Consider the following 24,459-nt stretch of genomic DNA (forward strand, 5'->3'; position numbering starts at 1 on the left):
GCTTGGCCCGATAATGCCTCAGCATGGTGGAGGTGCTTCTGTTGGTGTATGACAATTCGACCCGGCAAATTCGACATTTCACCTGTAATGAAATGTGAATAAGAAGTAACTAAGAGTTACCTTGAAATGTATTCGGATTAGAATGGTACAACACATGTCAATAATCTGAGAGGCACTCGGCGAGTGCCTCTCGCCGAGAGGCTCTCGGCGACAGAAGGCGATTTGAATAAATAAATAAATAATACCTTATTCTCCGGGACATCAAAATGGTCCCACACGGCGGATGATTTGCGTCTCTGCTCCATAATTGGCAAGGAAGGCAAGGCACGAACACGAAGTCTGCACTGACACGAGCTTCGACAAGCGAGCGTGAGTGAGGTCTGGCTTGTTTCGGCAGGTGTTCCTTATAAACACTGTGTGGCGGGCTTTTGCTGCGTCAACGCCCTCTGCACTGAGTCGACCCCCCCTGGACTAAGTGGCGCAGCCTGTACTGTGCCAAGCAGCCGATGCAGTCTAAACTGCACCGGTGCAGTTCACGTGTCAATTAGCAGCCTGGACTGTGTCAACGCAATATTGGTACATCGGTCTTGGACATTATCAACAGCAGCCTCTCTTCTGGTATAGTTTCCCAACAGTTTAAACATGCTGTGGTCAACCCTTGATCAAGAAACCTGGTCTTGACCATTTCCAAACTGCCTTTCATTTAAAAAATTCTGGAAAAAGTGGAATCTTTCTTGGATGAACATAACATCTTGGAGGTCTTCCAGTCAGGTTTCAAGACGATGCATAGCACGGAGTCAGCCCTGTTCTGCGTTTCTAATGACATCCTCCTGGCAAATGACATTGGAGACGATGTGTGTCCAGTTTTATTGGATTTTACTGCCGCATTTGATATGGTGCATCACAGTATTCCGCTGACTCGTTGCAGCACTTGGTGGGCATTGGCAGTAGCGCTCTTGAGTGGTTTAGGTCCTATTTAGCTGACAGAACCTTTGGTGTCAGCTTTGGCTACTCTGAGTCATGTCCTGCTCCCCTGTCATGTGGTGTTCTACAGAGCTCAATTCTGGGGCCTCTGCTGTTATCACTGTATCTGCTCCAATTGGGTTCCTTCTTCACAAAACATGGTATTTCCTTCCACTGCAATGCAGATGACTGTCAGATCTACGTCCCACTGAGCAAAAAAGACTCTTTCTCATTAAGGCCACTTCTATCCTGCCTGGAAGAAATCAAAACCTGGATGGCACAAAATTTCTGTTCTGGTCCCAGTAGCTCTTGTACATCTCATCCTGTAGACTTGGGCCCCCTGTCTCCTTATCTTAAGTCAACAGTCTCAAACTTGGGTCTTAAACTGGACAGTGATTTTAAACTTGACCGGCAAATTGGCGCAGTTGTCAAATGCAGCTTCTTTCATCTCAGACAGCTGGTCAAAGCAAAACTTCTCCTCTCTCAAGAACACTTTGAGACAGTAATTCATGCCTTCGTCACATCCTGGCTCGATTACTGCAATGCCCTTTACTTTGGAGTGAGCCAATCCTCCATTAAGCGGCTCCAGCTGGTCCAGAATGCCGCTGCTCGCCTCTTGACCGGTACTCGTAAGAGGGAGCACATAACGCCTACTCTTTCCCCTTCACTGGCTCCCTATATATTTTAGAGTTATTTTCAAGATCCTCTTATTTGTTTTCAAATCTCTAAATGACCTCGCGCCACCTTACCTCTCTGAGCTCATCTGTCCCTACACACCTGCCCGGCGCCTCAGGTCTGCGGACAAGACATTATTAGAAGTACTCCACACAGGAAGGCCTGAGCTGGAATTGAACCCATGATCTCCGCACTGTGAGGCCAACGTGCTAACCAGTCGTCCAGTCGTTACAGTGAACGTAAAATGAGAATGAAAAACCAACCCCCTCCTAGACCAGTCTGCGTGTTTTTCATGATTATCATACATAAACGTTCTGAATTAAAGCCCATGTTTATATGTCCCAAACACAACCCAAGTAAATATAAAGTGCTGTTTCGATTTTTGTTTATTTATTTCATGTTTAGGCATAAAATTCCAAACCTATCTGCTCCTGTATGTGAAAAATTAATTTGTATTTTTTGGACAGATGTGTTCTGTTTCACTGGCTCGACCCATGTTTGAATAACTGTCAGACAAACTGTTTAAAAAATAAAGAGACATTTCCACAAGCCAAATACATACAAGACCAAACTATAAAACTGAGTGTTTGAAATCTGCATCAGTTTGGAAAAGGTTATATTGCCGTTTCAAAGGTTTTGAGACTCCTGAGAAACTAGGGTTAGAGTCATTACTGTAATCGGCATGTATTGTATTGTAATGGAGTAAAAGTGGAAACAGTGTTGAACCTTCCCGGCAGTGGTCAGCTGAAATCAAACAGTCACTTAGCCGTCAGTTGTTGGGCAAAAATGGCATACAATGTAGAGTTCTAAGGCTAAAACTAAAATAAATAAATAACACAAAGGTTTGTCTCACCCCCCCCCAAAAAAAAACATTTTGATTACCGCCCAGGAGTAGTATTTTAAAGACAGATGAGACAGAAGGTTACATTTTGTTACATTTGGTGTTTATTTAATAAACAAAAAAAATTTGAAAAGAAGAACAAGAACCGACTGTCAGACAAGGTGGTGCCAGTGTCATGGTCTGGGATTGCTTTGTCCCTTCAGGACCTGAGCAACTTGCTGTGAAGAAGGCAACTATGATTTGCGGTGGATACCAGAATAATTGTGTGGGTGAAATCCGGCTATCAATTTTTGCCCTCAAGCTAAGCGCGGTGGGTTTTGCAGCAGGGCAGTAATGGAAATCATAACCAGCAACTCCACCTGTGAATGGCTTAAATAAATGAAAAAGTCCACGCATAAATCCATTTCAGATGCTGTGGTATGACCTTAAATATACAGTAGGTTTGTTCTGCAAAACCATTCAACATGAATCAAAACAATTTTGCCAAGAATATAAATAAATAGACATTAACTGATATAGTTATTGCATTTTATATTTACTTGAGTCATCTTTGTAAGATATTAAAATGTGTCTAATGAGGAAGGGGGAAAAATGTTTTTTTGAATTCATGGTACACATTGCATTACATTTAGTACAATCTCCAAGCAAGCTCTTTTCAAATGTGTCATATTTGTATTGTGTAACTGCCTAAGCAGACAATAATTAGGTTTCATGGTGTTGGTTGACAATTTTCCAAAGATTTGCATTCATCCAGCTATCCATTTTCAACACCGCTGATCCTGAACATGCTCACTGGGATTTCTTGGAGCCTACCGCAGCTGACAGCAGGCTGAAGGCAGACTACACCCTGAACTGGTCACCAGTTAGTCGCAGTGTACATATTGGATTGGATTGGTTAAAACTTTATTGTCAAATGTACTGTATGTGTAACACGTAACATACAGCACAGATGAAATTTCTTCCCTCTCAACATAGAGAGAAACAACCATTCACACCCACATCCATACCGTCAGTGAGTGGGAACCGATCCCACGTTGCCCGCGCACAAGTCAGGCGAGTGTACCACTGCTCCATCAGCGACTAACCAATCATTACAATTATGTGAATTAGTGTATTATTTGTTCTTGAGGCATATGTTACCAGGAAATATTGAACTAAAAACTGTGTAACGGTTCCACTTTATCATTATTTTTGTTGTGATTTCATTGTGGCTGGCACATCTCTTTTTGAAGTTAATCTCTGCATGCAGACATAATGAACTGAACATTAGCTGCAATTAGTGAAACAAGTCAAGTCAAGTCAACAGTATTTATAGAGCACTTTCAAACAGCCATCGCTGCATACACAGTGCTGTACATGGAGCAATTTAACATGCACAATAAACAGTAAGACAAATCGGTAATAAAGGCGGTAGAAAACCAAGAACAAATCAAAGTCATGCTGAGTCCAATGCCAAAGAATACAAGTGAGTTTTGAGGAGGGTTTTGAAGATGGGCAGCGAGGAGGCTTGCCGAATGTTAATTGGGAGGTCATTCCAGAGAGAGGGACCAGCAACAGAAAAGGCTCGATCCCCTCTGAGCCTCAGTTTAGTTCTTGGTACTTCTAACAAAGACTGGTCCACAGACCTGAGGCGCCGGGCAGGTGTGTAGGGGCGGATGAGCTCCGAGAGGTAAGGTGGCGCGAGATTATTCAGAGATTTGAAAACAAAGAGGAGGATCTTGAAAATAACTCTAAAATGAATGGGGAGCCAGTGAAGGGATGCCAGAGTAGGAGTTATGTGCTCCCTCTTACGAGTACCAGTCAAGAGGCGAGCAGCAGCATTCTGGACCAGCTGAAGGCGCTTAATGGAGGACTGGCTGACTCCAAAGTACAGGGCATTGCAGTAATCGAGCCGGGATGTGACAAAGGCATGAATTACTGTCTCAAAGTGTTCATGTGAGAGGAGAGGTTTTATTTTGGCCAGCTGTCTAAGGTGAAAGAAGCTGGATTTAACAACGGCACCAATTTGCCGATCGAGTTTGAAATCACTGTCCAGTTTAAGGCCCAGGTTTGAGACTGTTGACTTAAGATAAGGAGACAGGGGGCCCAAGTCTACAGAATGGGATGTACAAGGGCCACTGGAACCAAACAATATCACCTCTGTCTTCTTTTCGTTGAATTTCAAGAAATTTTGTGTCATCCAGCTTTTGATTTCTTCCAGACAGGATAGGAGTGGCCTTATTGAGAAGGCATCTTTCTTGGTCAGTGGGACATAAACAAAGTGAAAAACTGATAATTACGCTTTGCCAAATCACACAGGCGTTCCATTCTCCCACGCATGGAGTCTTTGCCCTGCCACCAAAAGCAAAATCTCGTGTTTGCTTTTATTTCTCTTGAGCAATTTCATGTGTTAGCTTGAATTTAGCTGTAATTTGATGTATTCCTCAGCAGACATGAGTTTTTAGTTTCCGTCAAAAATATCCGTGTGCAATCAATGAATTACCACTCCTATTCACCTAAGCGCATGTTTTAAAATTACGAGCGCTAAATACAACCTCATGTTAAAAATCATTTTTAAACTACTCTTTTACAAAGTCAGCACAGCTGTGGAGCTGTATGGAAAGCAGCTTTAGTGACCATCATGGAAACTTTTCCAGGACTCTCCAAACTATGGCCCGGGGGTCATTTGCAGCCTGCCATCGATTTTTCAGTGGCCCGTGGCAAATAGAAAAAATGACATTTGACGGGGCCCACAAGGTTAGTTAAATAAAAAAAGAGGTTAGAGGTGAGCAGAGTGAGAAGGTTATATAGTTAACATAGTTGAAATATAGTTGCCATAGTTGCCACTACCACAAATAGATAGACATTCTGAACAGCGTTTCTGCACATGCAAAGATACAAACGAACTACTGTATTTACAACTAAAATAACACAATTTCTCTTTGAAATACTGAATTATAAAGATAATTCAATTATAGAAGCATCAATGGTTTCTTCCATAATCTGTTGCGTCAAGGTCTGATTCCTGAACATGTCGCCTTCATTCTTCTCAAGTCACTGTTTCAAAAATGGTCAGCTTTCTATAATTTGCTCTTGTTTTGGCTCTGAATGTGGAGATGAGATTCGGCTACCGTTCAGTGCAGGGATAGATATTGTGAAATGAGATAAGGTGCCGTTGGCCACCGTAAAATGTAAACAACATAGCATTGCTTGCTTGACTGATTTTAGCGTGTTTAATCAATTCAGGTTTTGTTTATTTTTAAGCGGCCCTTGCATTCTTGCATTTCTATCAGTCCAGGTCTCAGGTACCCTTGGACACCCCTCCCCTGGGCCAAACATCTGGAAAAATTTGTGGTTTGTGTGCAGCACATGGACTCTTCTTTTCATTCCACTTGCACTGCACTTGCGATGAGAAAATAGGAGCCAAAGTTGATGGTGTGCAAAGATTTGACAATGTTGGCGCCGTGTCCGGAGTAAGCCAAAAAGAGCGGATGAACTTCCTCCCTGTCTCGCTATTATAATTCCACGCAATGAAGTTACATTTTTTTCTTTCTTACATTGTGACCTCAACACTATGGCGTCTTACAAGCTCCATCCGCGTGGCACCGAAATGAAAGATCTGACTGTTTGGCTGACAGCCGTGCACTGAATGGAGATTTGCGATGTCAATCACCACCTGCTCTGTTCAAATTGGTTCAGTAATAGTGGAGCTGGGGAAGTGTGGGGGAGGGGGGCAGCTGACAGCTAAATAGTGCGGGGAGATTTTTGATAGGCAAAGGAACTGAGTTGGCTGACAGTTAATGCTTTGTGTTTGGTCCCAAGGAGACTTTTGGAGTATTTGTATTTTACACACTCATGGAACAAACATCGGCTTGCCGGTCGCCTCCTTTTAAACTTGAAGCTACACGGTGTCCTGGGTATGGTACAGTGGTGCAGAAGTGAAAATATTGTTTTATGCAGTAAGCAAAAGAAAAAAAAGGTTCTGTGTCCTTGCGGAGTGCTTTGTGAAACATAAAAATGAGTGTAGACATTTTACCCGAGAAGCGTGCAGACAATGCTTTCAACGTGGTTTAAAACGATAAAATCGACTGTAGAGTTAGTTCTGTAAATGCACATTTTATATGTATGGTATTTACAGTATATATAAAAAGAATTGTAGCATATATAAATGCAATGCAAGTGTAGGCTAGAAATACAGGAAAGAAAGCACTTCCTAGTGCCGTATGTGCAGCTACCTGCTCTTCTGCTTTTCTGCAATCAGTCCTCTGTAAAAGGCAGAGGGGAAAAAGGCCCAATGCTAAGCCAGCATACGCACATCTTTCGGGGAGTCTTTTCATCAGAATGCATGTTCAATGAGGCATGCTGACAGCGAAGCGAACAGCAGCGTGCTGGTCTGGGACCCATCAGGAAGCAATCCTGAGGATTTTATGCAATCTGCTTCAATGATTAATCACTTCACATCATCTCCGACCATGGATTTGTTTCTGTAAATTGTTTTGTCTTCTGCGCCTTTGCTAAAACTTCAACAAGCTGTCTTAAGGGCATGATGACTATGCAAAAAAATATTGTTTTTTTTAATCGTTTTATATGATAACTTTTTCAGCATATTGTTCTCTTTCAACTCATTCACTCAGTGTATAATAGTTGCTGTAATAACAATGCATAGTTTCAGATGACAGAAGTGGTCCACGCTTCTCTGTCCTGGCTGCTTAGAACAATATGGTGACAATAAGTAGCAAATGAGAAAAGGAGAACACAGAATGTACACTTATAATTTAGATGTAGTTTTGTGTGAAGAAACTTTTAGGGCAGCAAGTAACAATTATTTTAGCAATCTGCCAATTATGTTTTGGATTAATTAGCAAAATTGGATAGGATTTTTTTTCTCTTTTTAGTTTTCATTCCTTTATGGAAAAACCGTTAAATTATTTCAAAGTAACACTGCAGAAGATGCCCAAACGCCAGAAGATTGTGGTTTAGTTCCTGTTTTATTCTTGAACATGTCGGAAAATCAAACAAATATTGAGCATTGTTTTCGAGAAAAAAAGTGATGATTGTTGATGACTCATTTTGGTTTAACACAAAGTTAATACTGGTCAACAGATTTTTGCAATTTTTTGTTGGTACATCAGATTTTTATAATAATATATCCATCCAACCATCTGTCAATCCGTTTTCTAACCCGCTTATTCTCACAAGGGTCGCTGGCATGCTGGAATCTAGAATAATAATAATGACAATAATTATGGTAATAATTATGATGACAATAATAATAATAATAATGTAATAACAATAATGGTAATATATTTTGTAATATTTATGAATTAAGGGCTGGGTTCAGCAACAGGCGTCATAGCTATAAATTACAATGCATAGTAAAATCGGCATCGCGCAACCTGTTAAAGTTCAATTTTAAAAACAAACAAAAAAACATCACAATAATTATGTGCTTATTCAGTAAAGACTTTATTTTTTCAAAATCAGTGCCAACAATATTTTTACGGACGCACATATCCATCTCTGATTAATATTTGCTGTTGACCAGTGTAATCAATCCGCTTTCATGGAGGACTGTTGAAATCAGAGAATATTAATTCTTGAGAGACTCCACTCGCATGACTTTAAGTTAAACAATGGCTTAAAACGTTTTAAAGTTTTAACAAATCAAAGGTCAACTCATGCCCTGGAACAGACGGTTACTGACTAGCTTTGAATGTGCCACATAGAGTTCTGTGATATTGGTGCCAAAGTCAACTCAAGTTCAAGCAAACTCCTGACCAATTTCAAAGACCCACTCTCCTCTTTCACTGCCTTACCTCAAGTTTCAGCGTCAGTTTATTTATAAAATGCACAGCTCTTCGTCTTGCATCTACTTGATAAATCATTTACACAGTTGCATTTGAACAAAGAAATGAATAATTAAAGGCTCAATGCGTGTTCGGTCTGCAGCACTTCATCCCCTTGTGTCATTGCAGTTGATTCAGGCGCAAAGCATGTCGGCTCCTCCACGTGAACACCGGGGCATTAGGTGCTATAAATGGACTCTGGGTTGTTGTTTTTTTCTCGGAATAACCTCTGAACTGGTCGACAGTCAGCCACAGGGCACCTACAGAGACAAACATTCACATACACCCACATTCGCACCGTCAATGAGTGAAAACTGATCCCATAATGCAGACAAACAAGTCAGGCGAGTGTACCACACCAGCAGCGACTCAGCCATAGCATCTTTACTAAAATGTTAAACATCGTATTGTACGCATAAGGCTGTTGATACTTTTTGTCACCTTCAAGAGTGACATTCTTTGATTGCTTCTCAAAGAGGAAGGCTGCTGAGTAGTTGGCTGTGCAACCCTAAAATAATTGCTTTTTTTAATATTCACAAAGTCAGAAGGACGATTGCAATTGGCACCCGCTCCATTTGCAGTTTTTTTTGTTTGTTTTTTTCAATTTTTAATGAAAATCACATTAATCACACTTTGGCTCTCCACCAGAGGATTATTCCCCAACGGTGCCAGGTGTTTAGGAGGACGTGGAAATGACAGTGTCACTAGCTTCTGCTTAATTACACTGCCATGCAAGAGCTTTCCTGCCGCTTTTTCAAGGGGCAGTGAATGAAAGCTGGTACTGTGCCTCTGTTTGTGTCTGACACATCTACGCTTGTGCTTCTATCATCTACCGAAAAAGATCAGTTACTCTACATGTTTGCTGTTCACCCACATGCATTAGCCACACCTATCGAATTTGAAGGAAACAGCAGTAGGCCAAATGTTTAAGTATATACAGTCAAGACACTGTAAATTTCCCCAGTGTGGGACAAATAAAGGATATCTTATCTTATGGCTGAGTGTGTCCGTATTGCAAGCAAAACTTTCACTTTCCCTTGTAGTGTCAATTAGACAACTCTTTCCTACTTACACTAGCATCCTTTATGTTAGGGAGGTTCTGAGTCCAACTCACTTGAATTTGAGTATCTGCCAATAAATAAGCACTGCTTTAAAGGGGCCTGTATCAGGCTATTTTAAGCTTTCCACAGATAACCTTGGTCAAATATATGATGATATATTACCTTTGCCACAATGTCCATCACATTTCTGATGAAATATGTGTTATTTTGGTGGCTAACTTTTCGAAGTAAGTCACCCGACTAACTAAAACCCTGTCTCTCCCCATACGGACATAACGTCGCCCTAAAGCCTTGCATGATATAGGCCGTTTAAGGAAAAAAAGAGAACATCCAAGTTGTCTCAATTGTTCTTTTTATAAAAGTATCCCACCATGATGCTTTTTCATATGGGTTAAACAACAGAATCTAGTGTTGCAGTGAACAACAGAAATCTCACTTCCACGTGAAACCCTCAACTTAGAGATGAAAAGTCGCCATTGTAATGTCGCTCAAAATACTTCAAAGCTTTGCTGTCTCGAGACTCCCGTTTCATGTTTGCACAAGTTACAGCAGGCCCACGAAAAGTAACTAAACCTTCCCCGTTTGCGGTAAATTTCACCCAATACCAGTCATCTGAAAATTACCCGATCGGCGCTGATTTCCTGTCATGTGATCAAATTGGGAAAACTCGAATATAAAAAGTGTCTGCCTCCCACTGCAGGTCGCGCACAGTGAGTAATTCTACTCGGCTCAAGAAGCAGACACAGTGACATAGCGACATGAACTACAAATAATCAAAAGCGCATTCTTGGACCCGTTTATAAATTACCAGATATTGACAACATGGCGACATGGCTTAATTCAAAAATGTACTGAACAATATGTTGTATTAAATGTATTAAATCAGGATGTATTGTATTGTAACATTTGTGCAATATAAATTGGGCAGCAAGATTTTTTATCCATGTTGGTGTGTTGGGGGGGCTGTCACCTGAAATTGATATCACAGTGCCTCAGGGCTCAGATGACGACCACTCACAGCTAACCTGTTTTCTGGTCTTGGTCTTGTGACATTCACAAGCTGAGCCCTTCGGCACTGTGGTGTCGATTTCAGTCGACGGCAAGTGGCAGTACGAGGCAAAATGGCCGCCCCCTGAAATGTATCAAAACAGGTGGACTTTTCTGTTTAAATCATATTCCACAAGCACAATATTAATATATTATTATTACGGTACTTCTTATTGAGAACTTTCGTATTTTTTTTTATTTTAAACTGAAGTTGTTGACATTTGCAGTAGATGTTGGAGTAAGAACGCAATTTCACTGTGCCTGTATGTTGTGTGTTTGTGGTGTGTTGTGTGAGTGTGTTTCGTCTATTTTACTTTCATTTTGTTTTGTTTTCAGTGTTGGGGGGGGGGGTCGGAACAGATAACGTTATGTGTGCACGCGAGTTGCTATTTTAGTCCGCAAACTGAGGAATCGTATTCCTAGTTCCAAGTTTGAGATGGTGGCGAAAAAAACTTGACCAATCCTATCAAGGACTTTGAAGAGGCCGTCGCAGCTCACAAGGTCGAAGGCCTTGGTCAGGTCAATACAATGACTGGTTCTCCTCTCTGCATTTTTCGTGGAGCTGGCGGAGCGAGAAAATCATGTCGATGGTAGATCGTTCCAACCTGAAGCCACTGTGATTCGGGGTACACCCTGTCAGCGAGCTTCTGGAGTCTGTTCAGGACCACTCGGGCGATGCTCAGTAAGGAGAATGCTCTGTAGTTGTTGCAGTCACTGCGGTCACCTTTGTTCTTGTAGTGGGTGATGATGTTACAATCACCCAGGTCTTGAGGTACCTCACCGTCTTCCCAGCACTGGCAGAGTAGGTTGTGTAGGTGGTACAGCAGAGGTTCTTTGCCGGTCTTGATCACCTCTGCTGGGATACCGTCATGGCCAGGAGCTTTCCCAACGGGCAGGCTGTCGATGGCTTTGCTGAGGTCCTCAAGGCTTGGTAACTTGTCTAGCTCCTCCATGACGGGCAGGTGCTCAACAGACTCTAGGGTGGCATCGGAGATGGTGGTTTCTTTGCTGTAGAGGTCTGAGTAGTGCTCTACCCATCGCTCCATCTGCTTGCTCTTGTCTGTGATAGTCTCGCCTGTCTTAGTCTTAAGGGGGGCTGTCTTGCTGTGTGAAGGACCTATGGCTTTCTTGATCCGTCATAGCCTCTGATGTTGCCGGTGTCTGCGGCTCATTGGATGCCATCACAGAGATCCATCCATTACTTGTTGGCGCAGCGCCTCGCTGTAGCCTGGACTTGACTTCTGGTAGCTCGGAGAGCCTGCAGTGTGGACTGGGAGGGATGCTGGTGATGTTTCAGCAGTGTTGTGCGCTTCGCTTGCATTACGGCACTGAGTTCCGTCACGTTTGCCTCAAACCAGTCGTGGCTTTTTCTTGTTCTCTTGCCGAAGATGGAATAGGCAATGTCATGGATAGTGTTGCGGAGGAGGTCCCACCTCTGTTCCGCATTTCCTTTTGGTGGTTTCTTCTCCAGGGCGTCTTTCGGGTGCCGGGCGAGTGCCTCCACCATGTCCACATGGTTTGCCTCGGCTGTGTCGATGTGGGGCTTGCTTGGTGGCTTGGCTTGGTGAAGCTTCTTGGGCTAGAGTCGGATCTTGCAGCAGACCAAGGAGTGGTCTGTGTCGCAGTCAGCGCTGTGGTAGAAGCGTGTGGTGAGAATGCTGCTTGCGGCGGGTCAAGATGAGGTCCAGTTGGTGCCAGCGCTTTGAGCGGGGGTGGCGCCACGACACCTTGCGCTGCGGTTTGCCCTGTAAGAAGCTGTTGGTGACACACAGGTCTTGAAGTGTGCACAGTTCCAGGAGACGTTGTCCGTTGTTGTTCATGTCACCCACTCCCCAAGGCCCGAGGCAGCTGGGCCATGATGTGTGGTCGGATCCAACGCGGGCGTTGAAGTCGCAAGAAGAACAAGTTGGTCGATGGTTGGAACTTTCTGGATGGTTGCCAACAGCTGGTCATAAAACTTGTTTTTCGCCTCCTGCGTGGAGTATAGTGGGGGCATAGACGCTGAACAGGGTGACAGTGCCGACTGTAGGGTGAAGTCGCAAGGTGAGAATCCTCTCAGTCCCTTCTCCACCAGGCTCTATCAGGTTCAGCAGGGAGTTCTTGACAGCGAAACCAACGCCGTGCTCTCTGGTCTCGTCGGCAACTTTCCCACACGCAAGGTGTAGTCTTTCCCCTGGAGAGATCCAATTTCGTTTTTTTCAGTTTCTTGCAGTGAAGCAATGTCAATGCTGAGTCTCAGCAGCTCGTTGTTGATCACTGCTGTCTTGCGGGCATACCTGATGTCCATTAGGTCTGACGTCCGACCGGTTGTCATTGTCCTGACATTCCATGTTGCAAGTTTTAACAAGCCCCTCCGTGAGTCGTCACCTTACCGTGGTGGAGGGGTTTGTGTGTCCCAATGATCCGAGAAGCTAAGTTGTCTGGGGCTTTATGCCCCTGGCAGGGTCACCCATGGCAAACAGGTTCTAGGTGAGGGGCCAGACAAAGCACGGCTCAAAGACCCCAATGATGATTGCAATAAATTGATCTAGGTTTCCCTTGCCCGGACGTGGGTCACCGGGGCCCCCCTCTGGAGCAAGGCCTGGAGGTGGGGCTCGTTGGCAAGCACCTGGTGGCCGGGCCTACACCCATGGGGCCCGGCCGGGCACAGCCCGAAGAGGCAACGTGGGTCCCCCTTCCCATGGGCTCACCACCCATGAGAGGGGCCAAAGGGGTCGGGTGCAATGTGAGCTGGGCGGCAGCCAAAGGCGGGGACCCTGGCGGTCCGATCCTCGGCTGCAGAAGCTAGCTCTTGGGACATGGAATGTCACCTCTCTGGCAGGGAAGGAGCCCGAGCTGGTGTGTGAGGCAGAGAATTTCCGACTGGATATAGTCGGACTTGCCTCCACACACAGCCTGGGTTCTGGTACCAGTTCTCTCGAGAGGGGTTGGACTCTCTTCCACTCTGGAGTTGCTCACGGTGAGAGGCGCAGAGCAGGTGTGGGCATACTCATTGCCCCCCGGCTCAGTGCCTGTACATTGGGGTTCACACCCGTAGACGAGAGGGTTGCCTCCCTCCGCCATTGGGTGGGTGGATGGGTCCTGACTGTTGTTTGTGCATATGCACCAAACAGCAGCTCAGCGTACCCACCCTTTTTGGAGTCCTTAGAGGGTGTGCTGGAGAGTACTCGTGCTGGGGACTCCCTTGTTCTCCTGGGGGACTTCAATGCTCACGTGGGCAATGACAGTGAGACCTGGAGGGGCGTGATTGGGAGGAACGGCCCCCCCGATCAGAACCCGAGTGGTGGTTTGTTGACTTCTTTGCTCGTCACGGATTATCCATAACGAACACCTTGTTCAAACATAAGGGTGTCCATATGTGCACTTGGCACCAGGACACCCTAGGCCGCAGTTCGATGATCGACTTTGTAGTTGTATCATCGGATTTGCGGCCATATGTTCTGGACACTCGGGTGAAGAGAGGGGCGGAGCTGTCAACTGATCACCACCAGGTGGTGAGTAGGCTCCGATGGTGGGGGAAGATGCCGGTCCGTCCTGGCAGACCCAATCGTATAGTGAGGGTTTGTTGGGAGCGTCTGGCGGAATCCCCTGTCAGAAGTAGTTTCAACTCCCACCTCCGACAGAGCTTTTCCCATGTTCCGGGGGAGGCGGGGGATGTTCCGTGCCTCTATTGTTGAGGCGGCCAATCTGAGTTGTGGCCGTAAGGTGGTTGGTGCCTGTCGTGGCGGCAACCCCCGTACTCGCTGGTGGACACCAGCAGTAAGGGATGCCGTCAAGCTGAAGAAGGAGTCCTATCGAGCCTTTATGGCCTGTGGGACCCCAGAGGCAGCTGACGGGTATCGACTGGCCAAGCGGACCACGGCATCGGTGGTCGCCGAGGCAAAAACCCGAGCGTGGGAAGAGTTCGGTGAGGCCATGGAAGCCGACTTCCGGACGGCTTCGAGGAAATTCTGGTCCACCATCCGACGTCTCAGGAGGGGGAAGCAGTGCACCACTAACACTGTGTACAGTGGGGATGGGGCGCTGCTGACTTCGACTCGGGAGGTTGTGAACCGGTGGGCAGAGTACTTCGAAGACCTCCTCAACTCCACCAACACGCCTTCCTTGGAGGAAGCAGAGCCTGGGGACTCTGAGGTGGGCTCTCCTATCTCTGTGGTTGAAGTCACCGATGTGGTTAAAAAGCTCCTCGGTGGCAAGGCCCCACGGGTGGATGAGATCCTCAAGGCTCTGAATGTTGTGGGGCTGTCCTGGTTGACACGCCTCTGCAACATCGCGTGGTCAACAGGGAGAGTGCCTCTGGATTGGCAGACCGGGGTGGTCGTCCCTCTTTTTAAAAAGGGGGACCGGAGGGTGTGTTCCAACTACAGAGGGCTCACACTTCTCAGCCACCCTGGTAAGGTCTATTCAGGGGTGCTGGAGAGGAGGGTCCGTCAGGAAGTCGAGCCTCAGATTGAGGAGGAGCAGTGTGGTTTTCGTCCCGGCCGTGGAACAGTGGACCAGCTCTACACCCTTAGCAGGGTCCTTGAGGGTATGTGGGAATTCGCCCAACCAGTCTACATGTGTTTTGTGGACTTGGAGAAGGCGTTTGACCGTGTACCTCGGGGAGTTCTGTGGGGGGTGCTTCGTGGGTATGGGGTACCGAACCCCCTGATACGGGCTGGTCGGTCACTATACCTCCGATGTCAGAGTTTGGTTCGCATTGCCGGCAGTAAGTCGGAATCGTTTCCAGTGGGGGTAGGACTCCGCCAAGGCTGCCCTTTGTCGCAAACCGCTACAAGATGTCATTTTAATTGAGAGTAACTTACTCAACACAAATGGTATATTTGATATATATCTTGAAATATATCCTTTTTTGAAAAATGCAAACCACAAAAATGAAATATATACATTTAACTTTCCCAATTGTGTGTGGCGTGTGTGTGTGTTTGTGTCTGTGTGTGTGTTTATGTGTCTGTGTGTTTTTGTGTCTGTGTGTGTGTTTATATAAATATTAGCGCTGTCAGTTTTGCGTGTTATTATTGGCGTTAATTAAAATAAATATTAACGTGATTACATTTTGTATAGCGAGATTAATGCGACAACACGTAACACCGGATGTTATGTTGCTCGATAAATAGACCGGAAATAAAACAACAAGCGCACTGCACAGGTCCATGCCCATGTCTGTTTTGCCAGCCACGGCAGCGCGAGACACCAAAAACGGATACTTAATGAGTTTTTGAATGGAAAGTTTACTTTTAAAAAGTTGCCAGATGGTTCCACTGACAAGACCAAAGTTATCTGTATGTTTTCATGTATGAGTTATCATCATCATAGCACGTCGAGTCTGAAATACCACTTAATGGCCAAGCTCACTCCGCCCCCTCGTCTAAGACAGACAGCTATGTATCATTTCAAAGCGAAGAAAATGTACGAAGAACAAATTTGCTGAAGCCATAGCTAATTGTATGGCTACTGTAGCCAAGCCTGTCAACATTGTCCACAGCTCGACTGAAGCTGAAATCATTCGCATTGCATCAAACGACTCCACTACGGATTGCCAATGAGAGCCTCCATTACAAGCTATGTACAGAAATTGTACGTAGCGAAGAAGGCTAAGGTACACCAAGCGGGAGAAGACACTGTTTCCGGAGAGAAATAAGAGACTAGGTTGATGAGCCTCTGGTGAATAAAGTGCAAGTAGCCTGTTGAGTACGATGTATGCCGCTGACACAATTGTTACTTGTTCGGAACTATTTTGTGTGGAAGGTTACAGTGTTCCGTGTCCATATGAATAAAGGGGGTGGAGCTTCTCCGTGTTAGTCTGACAGTGACGGTGTGCTGAGGCACGTTGAGAGTTCAGTGGTGCAGTGGTCGCGACCACACCGAAAATAAGAAAACATCTCCAGTGTTGTGCCTCGAACCAAGTGTAGTCATCCGAAATGATGTCTACACAAAACCGTAGAGAGACTTCAGCGCAAGAAGGACCAACAGAATCAACATAGCCTGACTGCTGTCTTCAAAGCAAACTTGAGAAAAACGCAATATGCAACAATGGCTTAAATACACTATAGGCTGAGTACTAGTTGACCTTACATACGCACTTTGTAATGTTATATTGCTCTGATTGGATTCCATAGAAAGAGCTGTTAAAGCAGCTGTTGTGTGACCCAATGTTTTTTTCACTGTTGTTGATGGACAGTATTATTGTGTGAGAGATTGAGTGAATAACTGCTCCAAGTGAGAAATGTTCATGTAAACTTGAAAATTGAAATGGTTATTTCAGTAAATATTTGCATTTTGCACATAGAAAACTGATTCATGATTCCATATTGATGAGAACATTAAAATGGGGAAAAATAGGACAAAAAATATAAAAGGAAATTCAGAAACGATAAAAAATGTGTGAGTAATCACGATTCATTTTTAGTTTATTTGAGTTAATTATGACAGTTGCATTTTTAATTTGATTAAATGTTTTTAATCCTTTGACAGCTCTAATATACAGTATTTTCACGACTATAAGGCGCCATTAAAAGTCTTAAATTTTCTCCAAAGTGGACAGGACAGGACGCCTTATGATGCGCAGCGTCTTGTGTATGCGCTGAGTTCCAAAACCTGACTGACTGAGAAAAGGTGGAAGTGACTGTAGACAGGCATGCGGCAAAGAAGTCGGACAATCAGTGAAGGGTGGGCGTGTGTGTGTGTGTATATATGTATATGTGTGTGTATATATATATATATATATATATATATATATATATTGACCAGATCACGGCTAAGTGATCTAAGCCGTGATCTGGCTTATGCGTATCTGGACTCGTATCTGGCTTATGCGTATATGGACTCAACTCAACTGTAAATGACTAAGCCTCTATATATCTCTCTCCCCATATATATATATATATATATATGGGGAGAGAGAGAGAAATGGCAGACGTGAGTGAGGACAGGCATGCGGCGAAGAAGTCTGCCAATGAGTGAAGGGTGGGCGTGTAAGTGGACGCTAAAGGGATGCCCCAAGCAGGTACCAACACCTGTGTAGAGTGTGGCAATGTGCATTGTTGCAAAACAACTTCGGTTTTGGTTTCTACAAACCCCCGAAAATAAATTCTACAAAGAGACACGCCTACGAAGCTCAGTTCAAACTTCAAGCCATCGGTTATGCACAGCAGCGGTGAAAAACCCAGTCAAGCAAATGAACTCTGAGCTTGTCGTTATTCCCGGAGGCTTGACTAAAGAACTCCAGCCGCTGGACATCGGAATCAACCGGGCGTCAAAGTAAAGTTGCGAACGGCATGGGAACAATGGATGATCAACAGCAAACACAACAGTGAGAGGCAGCGCTGGGCGAGTTACGCCACAATTTCCGAATGGGTTGTGGCTGCTTGGACGAACGTGTCTGCTTGCACTGTTGTTCGAGTTTTTGGCAAAGCCAGCATCATTTCTGTGGAGCCACATGGCAATGAGAGTGACTCTGACAACGAGAGGGGAACACAGCGTTTTTGATGGATTACCGGTACTTGCACAATTGTTCAATTCTCATACAGAGGATGAGGACTTTGATGGATTTCTGGGTGATGATTGATTGAAAAATGTGAGTACATTGTACGATGGCTAAATAAAATACAACGGAACTCAGTTTTGCTTCTGTTGCCTTTTTAAAAATGTGTTTTAGCGTGTATCCGTATGTCTTGGCATGCTACCGTATGCTTCAAGCAAACATTTTTTTAGCGTGCGCGCATGCATGCAGTATGTTTAAGCTGGCATATGTTTTACCACTTTAAAACTGCGCCCAACCATACTGTGCGCCGAATGGTCGTCAAAATACGGTATATATATACATGTGTGTGTGTGTGTGTGTGTATGTGTGTGTGTATACACACACACATATACACACACATATATATACCGGTATGTATATGTAGAGAGAGAGAGAGAGGGCAAGCAACCTTTCCTGTTGGAGGTAGCAAATTGTCTGGACTGCAGCTGTAACTTAAACAGTAATGAGCCTCTCCATGTCCATAAACACAATAGAATTTTACTGTTTGGTTGTTAAAAGCATCCAAAGACAGCAACGCACATTGTTTAAATAAATAGTGCATCTTGTATCCAGGCAGTGATGTCTCTTTCTCCCTAAAAATGGTAATTTATCCATGATTTGAGCATTCTGGGTCGGGACAAAAAAGCTACTCTGAGCTTTGGGCCACAATTCATTAGCACTTTGCAAATCTGAGAACGCAGTTTGTCAGCCATTGTATTCTGCATCATCGTTAGATCCTGTCTGAAGTGCCGTTTGAACAAATACTGGATGGACGCCAAAGTTCTCACTTGAGATAAACTGCTTGCAGTGGGTCCCATTCAGACTTGCCGACTTGCAGCTTGCAGGACTTAGACAATAGTGTTTTATCTGCATAATTCAGTCTCATCAAGCCCATCTGAATCTCCTTGAAGTGGTATTGGACTGAAACCAGACAGACTGATTTGACCACTACCTGCTCCCCTGTTTGTCAGCCATGAATAATGTGTAATGACATTCAGAGTATCGCAGGAGCCTTGCGACATGCATTCATTGTGCCAAATGGACAGCTCAATCAAAAGAAGCTCTTGAAAAGCCGGTTATAACTGGAGGCGGCGCCTTGACCCAGAATACTGTCCCACTGACTTGAGTCGTAATCTCACCATCTCAGAATGGGAGTGCCTTTTTGCCTCCCTCTTGCTGCTTCTGTTCGGTTGCTCTTGCGGTTTAATCGAGGCAATGTGTCACTCAGGAGGCCACATCAAATCGTACTTTTGAAAGGGCAGACACTTATGGCACCACCTGCCACCCCGTCATCATGCCGCTTTACAGTAATTGAAGTTTGCAGACCTAATAAGATTCCAGTAATGGCCTTGGCTGTGTAAAGTGGCATTGACTTTATTGTGTGCTATATACTTCAGTGGGTCCTCGGTTGAGACCAGCAGGACAGAGGACGTTTCCAAGTTACGAACCGTGCAGTTGAAGAATGAAACAGCACACTGGTTATTGCACGACTTATGTTTTTTACATTTGTTTCTTTCATATTTATGGCCCAGAAGTGTTTTTCATAAAAATGTGTCCCCCGCCTACTGCCCGAAGACAGCTGGGATAGGCTCCAGCACCCCCCGCGACCCTAGTGAGGATCAAGCGGTTCGGAAAATGAATGAATGAATGAATGAATGTTCACGCTATTTTTTTTTTTTTTTTTTGTGACAAACTGCAGGTTGTGTGTGACGTACAAAGTGGCGCACCTGAATATTGCAGCTGTCGGAACAGAACTCTATCTTATCTTATCTTATCTTATCTTATAAATTGAGCTTTAATACAATGTGCTAAGAATTGTTGTAGGAACACCAAGTTATCATAGTTAACGAGAACTAACCGAGTAAATGAAACAAAAATTGAAATGTTTTTTAAAAATGAAAAGTAACTCAAGCTAAATCTTTTGAGATGTACTGTAATACTAGTGAATGTCCTTACTTTTTGTCTTTGTGAATTAATGTCCTGCATGGGCTTTTGTGGTTCATTTCAAATATTTGTTTTGGTAATGCTATGTGTCCACAAGAAAACTTCCTTTAATACACAATATTTAGTGACCTTTGTTAATCTTACATTTGATAAATACTCCAAAGATAGATTGATAGATATCAACTTTTAAAACATTTCTGCAGAAATAACAAAACGACTCTGAAAAGTAATTAACGCTCACTGAATTAAAAAATCAAATGTCAAAACCAAATAAGAATTGTCATGAAAAATCCAAAGCCATGATAACAGTGGGCCACACTGAAAATAAATTTTCAGTTTTTAAGAAAAGGATCTATATTACAAAAAATGTAATTGAGATTCCAAAAAAAAAACCCAAATACGGACCAGAATCTCAGAAAAGTCTTTGGTTAACTGGATTGTATTGTTGTGAAATGTCATGACATATTTATGGAAAATCTCTTTCGTAGATGACCGCACAAACCCAAGCTGTCGCCGTAGCTGACAGTCGTCTTAAAGGGATCTGATCTGAAATTTTATGATGTATAAATACGTACTGTATTGGATTGTACTCAACAAATGACACAATTTCAGTCCACCTTGCGTTATTCTGAATCAATGTTTTTATCAGCACATAAAACTTGCAAACACGTGTATATATATATATATATATATATACAGTATATATATATATATATATATATATATATATATATATATATATATATATATATATATATATATATATATATATATATATATATATATATATATATATATATATATGTATATATATATATATATATATATATATATATGTATATATATATATATATATATTATAGACTGCATAGAATGCAACTTTGTTTCTCATGGTCCTTTCACTTTCAATATATATTTTTCTGTTCTTTTTATTTTTATATTTATTCTACTTGACGGTAACCCTGAGGTTCAAGCAAAAGTGGCTCCACTCCCCGCATTTTTTTTTTCCAATCTCCAAAACGGTCTCATCTGGCTTTGGGTCTGGATTGATTTCATGTTAGAAAGATAGTAATTGGTCTGAAGAGAGCTTTTTTGTTGCGCTCTTGAAAAGAAGAAGCGAGGGCCCGGTGCCGGGGTTGATATTGATGCCACCCTGTACAAAGAGGAAGCACAGTAGGAAATGAAACACTTGGAACATGCTTTTGACTGGTGGCTGGGATGCGCAGGCGATCCCTTAAAAGCTTGGTCTGTAATGTTACCTCTCTGCCATTGTGTACGCTTTCTCTGGAAATGGTGCACTGGCTTGATGTGAAGTCACCCAACCCTAATCCCCTTATATCTCCTGATGAATCCCAGCAGCACACAGCAGGCACGGCACCTAATTGAATTTCCTTGTGTTCACAATGAACACACACCCAGGACCTGTAAGTTCCAGTCTGTGCCTTTGATAAGCAAATGACCCCGATGGAATTGAGGTCAGCGCCTGCGAAAACAAGAGCGCGGGAAGGAAAGCTAAAATTCTGCTCTCGGCCACGCTCGCAATCGACTCGCCCAAAGAATGAGTCCAGAGTGGTTTTGTTGAGCCCCTCTTGACTTAAGGGGAGATTACCCACAGACAAATATTTCTTGTTTGGTGTTTCCGTGTGCACGTTTTCCAGCGATGCCTGAGCACAAGTAATCATAGGAGAAGAAATCCCGCTGCCAAATGGGCCAACTTGACAGTGGATCAAACAAAGTTGTTTTGTGCTCTTTTGACTGAAGACAGTGCAACATGGCAGGTCATTGGGTTGGCAAACCCATCTTAAATCTCTTTCAGTCCATTTTTATGCCTCCTCCTTAATTTGTTCAAACTCTGCTGACTCTTGAGCCCTCTCGAGTCTGCCGCCAGGATGGAGGTTTTTGATAGCTTCTTTTAGATTATTGATTTCAAGCTTCTTCTTTTTTTTTTCCGATCTGAAAGTGCCCAAAGCCTCATTTTCAGAGTGCCTCTCTTGAGCATTTATTGTTGCCTGGTTACAAAATCCATTTTCTTGCCTTTCCATATTTCTTCCTTGCAAATTCACAAATCAAGGAAGGCCAGGAAAGCGACCGCGACAGCACACTCACCAAACAGAAATGGCAACATCCTGCTCCACGCACAACTCCAGTCACAAGCGTGTTCACAGATGACGGGTTTCTCCTCCACCGCTGACTGAGCTGATATCCGAAGGCCCTTCCTGTTTTTGACTTTGATTGCTTGCTGAAAGGGAAGTGACATTGATGAATGTGCCGGTGTTGCCAAAGTTGAACGGGAAGTTGAACTCCCAAATGAGTGCTCTGTGAGTGGAGCGGGGGGGGGGGGGGGGGGGGGGTGACGAGATGTATCGCAGCCAATGCTGAATATCTGCATGTTTGCTGTGTTTGGATAATACATGCTGTCAAATGGACGGGAGAATCAAATCAAAAGCTGCACGCGTTTTACTTTGAAGTTAAAAGCTTCTGAAGTACATAATAATTATCATCATAATACATCACATTTCCAAGCGCCTTTCATAACACTCAAGGACACTGTACAACCAAAAGCAATAATAAAACACAGATAAAATAATAAACAAAAAAAGAAAGATTTAAGGTGGATAGGCTATTCGGAATAGGTGGGTTTTGAGCTGGTTTTTGAAAATGGAAAGAGAGTCAATATTACGAATGTTGGGAGGAAGTGAGTTCCAGAGTTTTGGGGCAGAGCGACTGAAGGCGCGGTGGAGGGAGGATGAGGACCTGAGTGAGCGAGAGGGAATGGAGATAACTGCACAACTTACAATTTTGTGCTTTGATTTCATGTCCATATATTTTTTCCCACTCATTTTTTTGTTCACGATCAAATTTAGACAAATTCTTGACCCAAAACTTTGTGGAAGGTTGTGGCCTGTGCCAACCAAAAGCCATGTTGATTGATTACCGGGAGGTGCAAATCTTGGTGGCTCTGTCCAAATTGGTAGGCTGACTCCTCCAAAGCCTGAATTTGTGGGCCACAACTTCGGGCGAAGCTCGACCACATGCTGGTGACCAGATTTCCGCACCTTTTGAATCCAGCCTTCAAATACAGTCTTTGTTTCCCTGGAGACGTGCCTTGAGCATAGGCTCCTCGGGAGCACACTTTCGTAGCCTTCTTTGCTACGTCAAGGTTTTGCAACTCTGCATGAATAAGTCAAGCCATAATAGCCTAGGCTAAGATGAACTTGTTTATCGTGCACATTCGTACGATGCACGTCACATCATGCTGTTACTCTAATCATGCACGGACATAAAAGATTATGTATGATGCACTGCGCTAAAGAATACTCAAATCAACATGTTTATTGGTGTTTAATTTTGTTCTTAATTAAGCTTCATCCCAAAGCGTTTTGTTTTCCAACACCAGTATGACTCATTTAAAAGGAGTTAATTGATCGACTGGTACAAAATGAGCTATGCACCTGAAGTGCCTTTGTGATGTCAACCACGACCATATAAAAACTGTCCTTTGGTTGTGAGTAAACGTGATTTAGCTGATTAATGCCCAGAGTAGACGCCACAATATGTTAATGTACCGAAAGTGACATTGCGTTGCATCAAACACACACGAGAACCCTCAGTGTGCTAATGCTTGCTTCCTGACATGACTGCCCCGTGTCAGAAATAAAATCAGACATTAGCCACAACGTGCTTCCTTTTTAGATGCGCATTTATCGCCTCCGTGCTGCCATGAAAGGGAGAGTTGCATATTGCGTATGAAGTATTTTGGGTGAAATTTTCGAACGCTGCCGCGAGCACGAGTTAGCTATGACACGGCATTGCCCACAATGCTTTCGTTTACATCACGGTTGTAAATTCCTGTTTACGTGTTCTAATTTTATGACACCATGGGGACAAATTATTGAAATTACAAGATATATTGCGAGTGTCAATAACTGCTGTGAACGTGCATATTCCTATTACGTGTTGCCAATGTCGCAATTATTTTGCGGTACGATTTAATTGGGGAGAAATTGGATGGATTGGCTCCTAGCAGTGTTTCTTTAAGGTGTCAGACACAGCAAGCACGAGGTAATTATGGAGACGGAAGAGATAAGGAAACTGAACGCAATTACGCCGGCAAGCAGAGCTTCAAATTGCTCCTCTTAGAATTTCTCACCTCCGGTTGCTATTGTTCGTGCATTGCATCTCCATTCTGATCTTTTATTCCTTTCACCCTCGAGCTCAAAGACAAGGAGAAGTTTGCATTAATCAGATACATTTCTGCAGCCTTGCTCGGCACTGAATATGGGCTGTGAGTGAGCACCTAATATATTGAATGTCTTCTGATATATGGCAAATGATATGCGTATACAGTATAAACTGCTCTGTGCTCAGTCTGTCTCGGAGCCATTGCATGTTTTAATGCCGTACTGTATTTCATCTCTGCAGCTTTACTGCATCGTCTGAATTTCTACTTTACTCTATGTGCAGCTTTGATGGGAAAGGTGCAGATTGATTGCAGTAGATTTTTTTGGGCATGCACATTGTTTACCATCAAGTGTCACACAGATTTTTTTTCAGGGGCAACATTTTAGTGACGTGCCATTT

At 43.7% G+C, this 24,459-nt stretch overlaps 1 protein-coding gene and 1 long non-coding RNA gene across 7 annotated transcripts in view; one reads left to right on the top strand and one right to left on the bottom strand.

Moving 5' to 3' along the window:
* LOC127608325 (uncharacterized) overlaps positions 1–4,670 on the bottom strand; it is a 77,873-nt gene extending 73,203 nt beyond the window's left edge. Inside the window, exon 1 of the long non-coding RNA XR_007964248.1 lies at positions 4,105–4,670. This is a non-coding gene — a long non-coding RNA (uncharacterized LOC127608325). The remainder of the gene's footprint in view (positions 1–4,104) is intronic.
* unc5a (unc-5 netrin receptor A) overlaps positions 1–24,459 on the top strand; it is a 207,462-nt gene that overhangs the window by 108,812 nt on the left and 74,191 nt on the right. The window lies entirely within an intron of this gene.

This window comes from Hippocampus zosterae, chromosome 1 (assembly GCF_025434085.1).
Source record: "Hippocampus zosterae strain Florida chromosome 1, ASM2543408v3, whole genome shotgun sequence".
Lineage (NCBI taxonomy): Eukaryota > Metazoa > Chordata > Actinopteri > Syngnathiformes > Syngnathidae > Hippocampus > Hippocampus zosterae.